This window comes from Bombina bombina, chromosome 6 (genome assembly GCF_027579735.1).
Source record: "Bombina bombina isolate aBomBom1 chromosome 6, aBomBom1.pri, whole genome shotgun sequence".
Classification (NCBI taxonomy): Eukaryota; Metazoa; Chordata; class Amphibia; order Anura; family Bombinatoridae; genus Bombina; species Bombina bombina.
In genome coordinates this window covers 1038832815-1038845506 of record NC_069504.1, presented here as the reverse complement: position 1 = coordinate 1038845506, position 12692 = coordinate 1038832815, and the positions used below count along the sequence as shown (strand labels likewise).

The 12692-nt window shown below is 41.5% G+C and overlaps 1 protein-coding gene across 1 annotated transcript in view; it reads left to right on the top strand.

Moving 5' to 3' along the window:
• Positions 1–12692, top strand: part of SOX30 (SRY-box transcription factor 30) — a 95253-nt gene that overhangs the window by 17956 nt on the left and 64605 nt on the right. The window lies entirely within an intron of this gene.

The following is a 12692-nucleotide window of genomic DNA, read 5'->3' as shown; positions in this document are numbered from 1 at the left end:
ATTTGTAACAGTAGACATTAATTATTACAGCTGTCATATTTTTTTAATCCCAAGGCTTTTCTTGTTCCAAAAACTCCTGTAAGGCATGTGGAGTGTAAAAGTAGAGATAATCCTGGGGTAACAAAACCAAAAAAAAATAGAGGCATTCATACCCAGTAATTATTAAACTAGTCAAGAAAGAATAGATGATAACAATAATAATAACAATAGACAATTTGCAGTCACAGCAGGGATGTTGTAAAATGGCTGCTTGAGTTTATTACTAGCAACCAAGGGAATAAAAATAACTGATTAGTTTCGTTATTTGAGGTATATATGATTATACTGTATGTCAGAACCTAACACCCCCCTAGCTTTAAATTAAAAGTACAATATAACTATCTTAAAATAAATAAAAACTTACCTGTGAAATAAAAAAAAAAGATTAAACTATAAATAAACCTAACATAACTATTCTAATAAAATAAACTACAAATTCAAAATCCCAAATTACATAATTAAAAAAAAAACTAACACTACAAAAAAAAATCAAAAAAATCTAACATTACAAAAAAACCCTAAAATTACGAAAAATAAAAAAATATTGATTACAAAAAAACAAAATTATCAAAAATAATAAAAATTACACCTTATCTAATAGCCCTATAAAAACAAAAAAGCCCCCTAAAATAAAAACACCCCCTAACCTAACAATAAACTACCAATATCCCTTAAAAAGACCTTTTGTAGGGCATTGCCTTAAGTTAAGGGGAATCACTCTGTAAAGCAGAGAGTTCAGAAACTCTCCGAGCAGAAAAAACAAAATTTATGCTTACCTGATAAATTTATTTCTCTTGTAAGGTGTATCCAGTCCACGGATCATCCATTACTTGTGGGATATTCTCCTTCCCAACAGGAAGCTGCAAGAGGATCACCCACAGCAGAGCTGTCTATATAGCTCCTCTCCTAACTGCCACTCCCAGTCATTCTCTTGCAGCTCTCGACAAAAAAGGAAGTAGCTAGAGAGATGTGGTGTTTATTTAGTTTATCTTCAATCAAAAGATTGTTATTTTCAAATGGTACCGGAGTTGTACTGTTTTAGCCTCAGGCAGAAAATTGAAGAAGAGTCTGCCTGTGGTTTTTGATGATCTTAGCAGGTTGTAACTAAGATCCATTGCTGTTCTCACACATAACTGAAGAGATGAGGTAACTTCAGCTGGGGGAATGGCATGCAGGGTCTCCTGCTATGAGGTATGTGCAGTTTAAATTTATCTAGAGAAATGAATATGCTAGAAAATGCTGTTAATACCGGATTTATTTAAGGTAAGCCTGATTACAGTGATTTAATAACGACTAGTATCATGCTTGCTGTAAAAGGTAATATTCTTATTACTTTCTCACATTACTGAAAATAAGATAACGTTTGCTGGAAGTGTTTAAACGTTTTTTTTTCTACATATTGGTGATAAAACTTTATTGGGGCCCAGTTTTTTCCACATGGCTGGCTAGATTTGCCTAGGGTTAGTTTTGTTAGGCCCTCTCACTGTGAGTACAGGTTGGGAGGGGCCTAATTTCAGGCCTAAATCGTGCAGTAGTTTTTGCAGCTTGAGACTTTCAGCTTCCCTAAAGGAGTCCCCTGAACACTTAGGACCTCTACAAAGGGTTTTTGTGCCTTCAAAAGTCATTGTATGGGCAGGTAGGGCCACAGCTGAGCTGTGGCAGTTTGTTGTGACTGTTAAAAAATGTTTATATTGTTTTTTTGACCCGGTTTTGAAACTAAGGGGTTAATCATCCATTTGCAAGTGGGTGCAATGCTCTGTTAGTCTATTATGCACACTGTAAAAATTTCGTAAGATTTACTGCTTTTTATCACTGTTTTTCAATTTCTGACAAAATTTGTTTCTCTTAAAGGCACAGTACCGTTTTTATTTTTTGCTTGTTTACATTTATCAAAGTGTTTTCCAAGCTTGCTGGTCTCATTGCTAGTCTGTTTAAACATGTCTGACATAGAGGAAACTCCTTGTTCATTATGTTTAGAAGCCATTGTGGAACCCCCTCTTAGAATGTGTACCAAATGTACTGAATTTACTTTAAGTTATAAAGATCATATTCTGTCTTTAAAAGATTTATCACCAGAGGAAATTGACAAGGGGGAAGTTATGCCGACTAACTCGCCCTACGTGTCAGAACCTTTGACTCCCGCTCAAGGGACTCCCGCTCAAGTGGCGCCAAGTACATCTAGCGCGCCCATGGCGTTTACTTTACAAGACATGGCGGCAGTTATGGATCATACCCTTACAGCGCTATTGTCCAAACTACCAGGGTTACAAGGAAAGCGAGACAGCTCTGGGACTAGAAAAAATACAGAGCTCTCTGATGCTTTAGTAGCTATGTCTGATATCCCCTCACAATATGCAGAAGCTGAGGCAGGAGAGCTTCTTTCTGTGGGTGATTTTTCTGACTCAGGGAAGATGCTTCAACCTGATTCTGATATGTCTACATTTAAATTTAAGCTTGAACCCCTTCGCGTGTTGCTCAGGGAGGTTTTAGCTACTCTGGATGACTGTGACACCATTATAGTGCCAGAGAAATTGTGTAGATTGGATAAATACTATGCAGTGCCTGTTTACACTGATGTTTTTCCAATACCTAAAAGGTTTTCAGAAATTATTACTAAGGAATGGGATAGACCAGGTGTACCGTTCTCTCCCCCTCCTATTTTTAAGAAAATGTTTCCAAAAGATGCCGCTACACGGGACTTATGGCAAACGGTCCCTAAGGTGGAGGGAGCAGTTTCTACCCGAGCTAAGCGTACAACTATCCCCGTCGAGGACAGTTGTGCTTTCCTAGATCCAATGGATAAAAAGTTAGAGGGTTACCTTAAGAAAATGTTTATTCAACAAGGTTTTATTCTCCAGCCTCTTGCATGCATTGCCCCGGTCACTGCTGCTGCGGCCTTCTGGTTTGAGTCTCTGGAAGAGGCCTTACAGGTAGAAACTCCATTGGATGATATACTTGACAAGCTTAAAGCGCTTAAGCTAGCCAATTCATTTGTTTCTGACGCCGTTGTTCATTTAACCAAACTAACGGCTAAGAACTCAGGTTTTGCTATACAGGCGCGTAGGGCGCTATGGCTTAAATCCTGGTCAGCTGACGTTACTTCAAAGTCTAAGCTTCTCAACATTCCCTTCAAGGGGCAGACCCTATTCGGGCCTGGACTGAAGGAGATCATTTCTGATATTACTGGAGGAAAAGTCATGCCCTTCCTCAGGATAGGTCTAATAAATTAAGGACCAAACAAACTAATTTTCGTGCCTTTCGAAACTTTAAGACAAGCGCGGCATCAACTCCCTCTAATGCAAAACAAGAGGGAAATTTTGCCCAGTCCAAGCCGGTCTGGAGACCTAACCAGGCCTGGAACAAAGGTAAAGAGGCCAAGAAGCCTGCTGCTGCCTCTAAGACAGCATGAAAGATCAACCCCCGAACCGGTAACGGATCTAGTAGGGGGCAGACTTTCTCTCTTCGCCCAGGCTTGGGCAAGAGATGTCCAGGATCCCTGGGTGTTGGAAATTGTGTCCCAGGGATATCTTCTGGACTTCAAAGCTTCTTCCCCAAAAGGAAGATTTTACCTCTCACAATTATCTGCAGACCAGATAAAGAGAGAGGCATTCTTACATTGTTGGACAACATCACGACTGTAGCTTACATCAACCATCAAGGGGGAACAAGGAGTTCCCTAGCGATGTTGGAGGTTTCAAAGATAATTCAATGGGCAGAGATTCACTCTTGCCATCTATCAGCTATCCATATCCCAGGAGTAGAGAACTGGGAGGCAGATTTTCTAAGTCGTCAGACTTTTCATCCGGGGGAGTGGGAGCTCCATCCGGAGTTGTTTGCACAGTTGATGCAATGTTGGGGCAAACCAGAACTGGATCTCATGGCGTCTCGCCAGAACGCCAAGCTTCCTTGTTACGGATCCAGGTCCAGGGATCCCAAGGCAGCGCTGATAGATGCTCTAGCAGCGCCTTGGTCTTTCAACCTGGCTTATGTGTTTCCACCGTTTCCTCTGCTCCCTTGTCTGATTGCCAAGATCAAACAGGAGAGAGCATCAGTAATTTTGATAGCACCTGCGTGGCCACGCAGGACTTGGTATGCAGATCTGGTGGACATGTCATCCTTTCCACCATGGACTCTGCCTCTGAGGCAGGACCTTCTACTTAAGGGTCCTTTCAACCATCCAAATCTAATTTCTCTGCGGCTGACTGCTTGGAGATTGAACGCTTGATTTTATCAAAGCGTGGTTTCTCCGAGTCGGTCATTGATACCTTAATACAGGCGCGAAAGCCTGTCACCAGGAAAATCTATCATAAGATATGGTGTAAATATCTTCATTGGTGTGAATCCAAGGGTTACTCATGGAGTAAGGTCAGGATTCCTAGGATATTATCTTTTCTCCAAGAAGGATTGGAGAAGGGTTTGTCAGCTAGTTCCTTAAAAGGACAGATTTCTGCTCTGTCTATTCTTTTGCACAAACGTCTGGCTGAGGTTCCAGACGTGCAGGCGTTTTGTCAGGCTTTAGTCAGAATCAAACCTGTGTTTAAACCTGTTGCTCCGCCTTGGAGTTTAAATTTAGTTCTTAAAGTTCTTCAAGGGGTTCCGTTTGAACCTTTGCATTCCATAGATATTAAGCTCTTATCTTGGAAAGTTCTGTTTTTAGTAGCTATCTCCTCGGCTCGAAGAGTTTCGGAGTTATCTGCTTTACAATGTGATTCCCCTTATCTCATTTTCCATGCAGATAAGGTAGTGTTACGTACCAAACCTGGTTTTCTGCCTAAGGTGGTATCTAATAAAAATATCAATCAGGAGATTGTTGTTCCGTCGCTGTGTCCTAATCCTTCTTCAAAGAAGGAACGTCTATTACACAATCTTGACGTGGTTCGCGCTTTAAAGTTTTATTTACAAGCTACTAAAGATTTTCGTCAAACATCTGCATTGTTTGTTGTCTACTCTGGACAGAGGAGAGGCCAAAAGGCTTCGGCAACTTCTCTATCTTTTTGGCTAAGAAGTATAATCCGCTTAGCTTATGAGACTGCTGGCCAGCAGCCTCCTGAAAGAATTACAGCTCATTCTACTAGAGCGGTAGCTTCCACATGGGCTTTTAAGAATGAGGCTTCTGTTGAACAGATTTGTAAGGTGGCGACTTGGTCTTCGCTTCATACTTTTTCTAAATTCTATAAATTTGATACTTTTGCTTCTTCGGAGGCTATTTTTGGGAGTAAGGTCTTACAGGCAGTGGTGCCTTCCGTTTAAGCGCCTGCCTTGTCCCTCCCTTCATCCGTTTCTTATAGCTTTGGTATTGGTATCCCACAAGTAATGGATGATCCGTGGACTGGATACACCTTACAAGAGAAAACAAAATTTATGCTTACCTGATAAATTTATTTCTCTTGTGGTGTATCCAGTCCATGGCCCGCCCTGTCATTTTAAGGCAGGTGTTTTTTATTTTTAAACTACAGTCACCACTGCACCCTATAGTTTCTCCTTTCTCTTGCTTGTCTTCGGTCGAATGACTGGTAGGTGGCAGTTAGGGGAGGAGCTATATAGACAGCTCTGCTGTGGGTGATCCTCTTGCAGCTTCCTGTTGGGAAGGAGAATATCCCACAAGTAATGGATGATCCGTGGACTTGATACACCACAAGAGAAATAAATTTATCAGGTAAGCATAAATTTAGTTTTTTCTGCTCGGAGAGTTTCTGAACTCTCTGCTTTACAGAGTGATTCCCCTTATCTTATCTTTCACTCTGATAAGGTGGTTCTGCGTACTAAGTTTGGTTTCCTGCCCAAGGTTGTTTCGGTCAAGAATATTAATCAGGAAATCGTTGTACCTTCTTTGTGTCCTAATCCTTCTTCTCACAAAAAATGCTTGTTACATAAGCTGGATGTTGTATGAGCACTAACATTTTATTTGCAGGCAACTAAGGACTTTCTTCAGTCTTCTGCATTGTTTGTTTTTCTGGGAAATGCAAGGGTCAGAGAGCTACGGCTTCTTCACTTTCCCTTTGGCTGAGGAGCGTTATTCGCTTGGTATATGAGACTGCTGGACAGCAGCCTCCTGAGAAAATTACAGCTCATTCCACGAGGGCTGTTTTCTTTTACCTGGGCTTTCAAAAATGAAGCTTCTGTGGAACAGATTTGCAAGGCTGCAACTTGGTCATCTATGCAAATTTTTTCAAATTCTATAAATTCGATACTTTTGCCCGGGCTGAGGCTTCTTTTGGGAGAAAGGTTCTTCAAGCAGTGGTGCCTTCTGTTTAGGGTCCTGTCTTGTCCCTCCCTTATCATCTGTGTCTTCTAGCTCAGTGACGTGCAGTGAGGTCAGAGGCTGGTGAGGCACTGGCTATGATACACCCGTGAAACACATACACACACATATATATATATATATATATATATATATATATATATATATATATATATATATATATATATATGTTTATTGTTAGAGCTGATTCTAAGATTAAAGTGATATTTAATTCTACAACCTTTGATTTTGTTGGTCTTCCCTAATGTGTACCCCCCTGCCGTTTATAATATTCCATGACTGTATATTAATTGAATTGTTAGTTTATATTTAACCCCCAAATATAATACAGACTTTTCTTATTATTTGTTTTAAAAATAATCTAGGCCTCTGCAGCACCTGCTGAGCTGTGACTAGAAAACCTATGGAAATACTTAAGTAAAATTGGCTGATAGCTACATAAATAGCTGAAATACAGTTCACTAGATAATTTAGTGATTTTGCAAAAAGACTGGTTTGCTAAATAATTACTAATTGCCAACTGCCAGTTAAAGGGACACTAAACCCATTTTTTATTGATTCAGATAGAGCATGCAATTTTAAGCAACTTTCTCCAACATTGGTGTGTCCGGTCCACGGCGTCATCCATTACTTGTGGGAAATGTTCTCCCCCACAGGGAAAGGCAAGGAGAGCACACAGCAAGAGCTGTCCATATAGGTCCCCCTCTGGCTCCGGCCCCCCAGTCATTCTCCTTGCCGCTCTGAACAAGTAGCATCTACCACGGGGATGGCGAGGAGTTTGTGGTGTTAGTTGTAGTTTTTTATTCTTCTATCAAGAGTTTGTTATTTTAAAATAGTGCTGGCTTGTACTATTTACTCTATAACAGAAAAGTGATGAAGATTTCTGTTTAAGAGGGCTATGATTTTAGCACAAGTAACTAAAATCCATTACTGTTACCACGCAGGACTGTTGAAACAAGAGAACTTCAGTTGGGGGTTACAGTTTGCAGACTCATCTGCTTCAGGTATGACTAGTCTCCTTCTAACAACACAGGCTAATGCTAGATGACAGTCATTTTTCCCCTCAGGGGAAACGGTAAGCCATTTTTCTTTCACCTCAGCAAAAAACAAAAAAGATAACAGGCTTCCCCTTTTTGTTTTTTATGCTGGTAGACACTGTTAGGGGCTAAATCGATTGGTTTTTATTACAATATTATACCATTTTAAATATTTTATAAGCTCACATACACTTGGGAACGTTTTTTATTGATCTGGCTTGTTTTAGACACCTAAATCTAGTCAGGAAGGCCCCTTCACTCTAGTGTGCTGAGGGAGGAAGCCTCATTTTGGCACTTTAGCTGTGCAGTTGAATTTCAAGGCAGTGCATGCAGATTCATATGAGAGGGTCCTGTGGTTCAGAAAGTGACTCCAAAAGGCTTTTTTCTGTGAATGGTGACCCCTAAGGAAGGTAAAAAGCTGCAGCAAGGCTGTAGCTGGGATTGTGGTGTGTAAAAACGGTTAAATCCAACAATTAGCTCCGGTTTGCTTGTTTTAAGAGCTAGAGTCTCCATATTTGCTGTGCAATACTTTCTAAGCATTAAGACACTGGGGTCCAAATTTCAGAAAAATCGGATATTGCCTTCATAGTTTTTTGAACATTCAGAAATAAATGTGTCATTTTATTATTTAAAGAGACAGTAACGTTTTTGTTTAAAATCGTTTTTATTGCATTGTTTGCCTGCCTAAATCTGTTTAACATGTCTGTTCCATCAGATAACCTATGTTCTGTGTGTATAGAGACAAATGTGGTTCCCCCTTCGAGTGTTTGTGATAATTGCGCCATAGCGTCCAAACAAAATCAGGACAGCTCTGTTATTTTTCATAATGTTACCCAAGATGATTTATCTAATGAAGGTAGTGGGGATAGCTCTACATCCTCTCCTTCTGTGTCTACACCAGCTTTGCCCGCGCAGGCGACACCTAGCGCGCTAGTGCTTATTTCTATGCAACAATTATCAGCAGTAGTGGATAATTCTATAGCAAATCTTTTATCCAAACTGACAGTTTTTCAGAGAAAGCGTGATTGTTCAGTTTCTCCAACATAGGTGTGTCCGGTCCACGGCGTCATCCTTACTTGTGGGATATTCTCTTCCCCAACAGGAAATGGCAAAGAGCCCAGCAAAGCTGGTCACATGATCCCTCCTAGGCTCCGCCTTCCCCAGTCATTCTCTTTGCCGTTGTACAGGCAACATCTCCACGGAGATGGGTTAGAGTTTTTTGGTGTTTAAATGTAGTTTTTATTCTTCAATCAAGAGTTTGTTATTTTAAAATAGTGCTGGTATGTACTATTTACTCTGAAACAGGAAAGAGATGAAGATTTCTGTTTGTAAGAGGAAAATGATTTTAGCAACCGTTACTAAAATCGATGGCTGCTTCCACACAGGACTGTTGAGAGGAATTAACTTCAGTTGGGGGAAACAGTGAGCAGACTTTTGCTGCTTGAGGTATGACACATTTCTAACAAGACTCGGTAATGCTGGAAGCTGTCATTTTCCCTATGGGAACCGGTAAGCCATTTTCTTAGTTTAAGTAAAAGAATAAAGGGCTTCATTAGGGCTTAAAAAACTGGTAGACATTTTTCTGGGCTAAAACGATTACTTTACTAAGTATATTTGGCAGATTATTACTTTTAATAGTTGTTAAATCTTGGGGATTGTTTTAATAAAAACGGCAGGCACTGTATTGGACACCTTTTTCACTGGGGGCCTTTTCTAGTCATAGACAGAGCCTCATTTTCGCGCCTCTAATGCGCAGTTGTTTTTGGAAAGCATGGCATGCAGATGCATGTGTGAGGAGCTAAGAACCACTGAAAAAGCTTATAGAAGGCATCATTTGGTATCGTATTCCCCTCTGGGCTTGGTTGGGTCTCAGCAAAGCAGATACCTGGGACTGTATAGGGGTTAAATGTAAAAACGGCTCCGGTTCCGTTATTTTAAGGGTTAAAGCTTTCAAATTTGGTGTGCAATACTTTTAAGGCTTTAAGTTACTGTGGTGAAATTTTGGTGAAATTTGAACAATTCCTTCATACTTTTTCACATATTCAGTAATAAAGTGTGTTCAGTTTGAAATTTAAAGGGACAGTAACGGTTTTATTGTAAAACGTTTTTTGTGCTTTGTTGACAAGTTTAAGCCTGTTTAACATGTCTGAACCATCAGATAACGATGTTCTATATGTATGAAAGCCAATGTGTCTCCCCATTTAAGTATATGTGATATATTTGTGTCATAATGTCCAAACAAAGTAGGGATAATAATGCCATAGATATGATATTGCCCAAGATGATTCCTCTAATGAGGGGAGTAAGCATGGTACTGCATCATCCCCTTCTGTGTCTACACCAGTTTTGCCCACACAAGAGGCCCCTAGTACATCTAGTGCGCCAATACTTATTACCATACAACAATTAATGGCTGTAATGGATAATTCTATTGCATGCATTTTTTCCAAAATGCCTACTTATCAGAGAAAGCGTGATTGCTCTGTTTTTAAACACTGAAGAGCAAGAGGACGCTGATGATATCTGTTCTGACATACCCCTCACACCTATCTGAAGGGGCCAGGAGGGAGGTTTTGTCTGAGGGAGAAATTTCAGATTCAGGGAAAATTTCTCAACAAGCAGAACCTGATATTGTAACTTTTAAATTTAAATTTCAACATCTCCACGCACTACTTAAGGAGGTATTATCTACTCTGGATGATTGTGACAATTTGGTCATTCCAGAGAAATTAGGTAAGATGGACAAGTTCCTAGAGGTTCCGGTGCCCCCCGATGTTTTTCCTATACCCAAGCGGGTGGCGGACATAGTAAATAAGGAGTGGGAAAGGCCCGGCATACCTTTTGTCCTCCCCCTATATTTAAGAAATTAGTTCCTATAGTCGACCCCAGAAAGGACTTATAGCATACAGTCCCCAAGGTCGAGGGGGCGGTTTCTACTCTAAACAAACGCACTTCTATTCCTATAGAAGATAGTTGTGCTTTCAAGATCCTATGGATTAAAGGTTAGAGGGTTTGCTTAAAAAGATGTTTGTTCAGCAAGGTTACCTTCTACAACCAATTTCATGCATTGTTCCTGTCACTACAGCTGCGTGTTTCTGGTTCGAAGAACTAGAAAAGTCGCTCAATAAAGAATCTTCGTACGAGGAGGTTTTGGACAGAGTTCAAGCTCTTAAATTGGCTAACTCTTTTTTATTTTAGATGCCGCTTTGCAATTAGCTAGATTAGCGGCAAATAATTCAGGGTTTGCTATCGTGGCGCGCAGAGCGCTTTTGCTTAACATCCCTTTCAAGGGTAAAACACTGTTTGGCCCTGACTTGAAAGAGATTATTTCAGACATCACTGGGGGAAAGGGCCACGCCCTTCCTCTGGATAGGTCTTTTAAGGCTAAAAAGAAGCCAAATTTTCGTCCCTTTCGCAGAAACGGACCAGCCTCAAATTCTACACCCTCTAAGCAAGAGGGTAATACTTCTCAAACCAAGCCAGCCTGGAGGCCGATGCAAGGCTGGAACAAGGGTAAGCAGGCCAAGTCACCTGCCACTGCTACCAAAACAGCATGAAGTGTTGGCCCCCGATCTGGGAAGGATCTGGTGGGGGGCAGACTTTCTCTCTTTGCTCAGGCTGGGGCAAGAGATGTTCAGGATCCTTGGGCGCTAGAAATAGTTTATCAAGGTTATCTCCTGGAATTCAGGGAACTACCCCCCAAGGGGAAGGTTCCCACGGGTCTCAATTATCTTCGAACAGGCATTCTTACACTGTGTAGAAGACCTGTTAAGCATGGGAGTGATTCATCCTGTTCCATTAGGAGAACAAGGGATGGGTTTTTTACTCCAACCTGTTCATAATTCCCAAAAAAGAGGGAACATTCAGACCTATTTTAGATCTCAAGATTCTAAACAAGTTTCTAAGGGTTTCATCATTCAAAATGGAAACCATTCGAACAATCCTTCCTACCATCCAGGAAGGTCAATTCATGACCACGGTGGACTTAAAGGATGCGTACCTACGTATTCCTATCCACAAGGAACATTTTCGGTTCCTAAGGTTCGCCTTTCTGGACAAGCATTACCTGTGGCACTTCCATTCGGATTAGCCACTGCTCCAAGGATTTTCACAAGGGTACTAGGGTCCCTTCTAGCGGTGCTAAGACCAAGGGGCATTGCAGTAGTACCTTACTTGGACGACATCCTGATTCAAGTGTCGTCTCTGTCAAAAGCAAGGGCTCATACGGACATTGTCCTAGCCTTTCTCAGATCTCACAGGTGGAAAGTGAACATAGAAAAAAGTTCTCTGTCCCCGTCAACAAGAGTTCCCTTCTTGGGAACAATAATAGTTTCCTTAGAAATGAAGGTTTTTCTGACAGAGGCCAGAAAATCAAAACTTCTAAGCTCTTGTCAGGTACTTCATTCTGTTCTTCTTCCTTCCATAGCGCAGTCCATGGAAGTAATAGGTTTGATGGTTGCGGCAATGGACATAGTTCCTTTTGCACGAATTCATCTAAGACCATTGCACCTGTGCATGCTCAGACAGTGGAATGGGGATTATACAGACTTGTCTCCGACGATACAAGTAGATCAAATAACCAGAGATTCACTCCGTTGGTGGCTGACCCTGGACAACCTGTCACAGGGAATGAGCTTCCGCAGACCAGAGTAGGTCATTGTCACGACCGACGCCAGTCTGGTGGGCTGGGGCGCGGTCTGGGAACCCCTGAAAACTCAGGGTCTATGGTTTCGGGAAGACTCTCTTCTCCCGATAAACATAATGGAACTGAGAGCGATATTCAATGCTCTCAAGGCTTGGCCTCGACTAGCAAAGGCCAAATTCATAAGGTTTCAATCAGACATCATGACGACTGTTACATATATCAACCATCAGGGGGTAACAAGGAGTTCCCTGGCGATGGAGGAGCATCCGGGGGAGTGGGAACTCCATCTGGAAATCTTTGCCCAAATAACTCAATTATGGGGCATTCCAGACATGGTTCTGATGGCCTCTCGTCAGAACTTCATGGTCCCTTGTTACGGGTCCAAATCCAGGGATCCCAAGGCGACTCTATTGGATACAATAGTAGCACCTTGGATCTTCAACCTAGCTTATGTATTCCCACCGTTTCCTCTCATTCCCAGGCTGGTAGCCAGGATCAATCTGGAGAGGGCTTCGGTGACCTTGATAGTTCCTGTGTGGCCACGCAGGACTTGGTATGCAGACCTGGTGAATGTGTCATCGGCTCCACCATGGAAGCTACCTTTGAGACAGGACCTTCTTATTCAGGGTCCATTCGAACATCCGAATCTGGTTTTCCTCCAACTGACTGCTTGGAGTTTGAACGCTTGATTTTATCAAAGCGTGGGTTT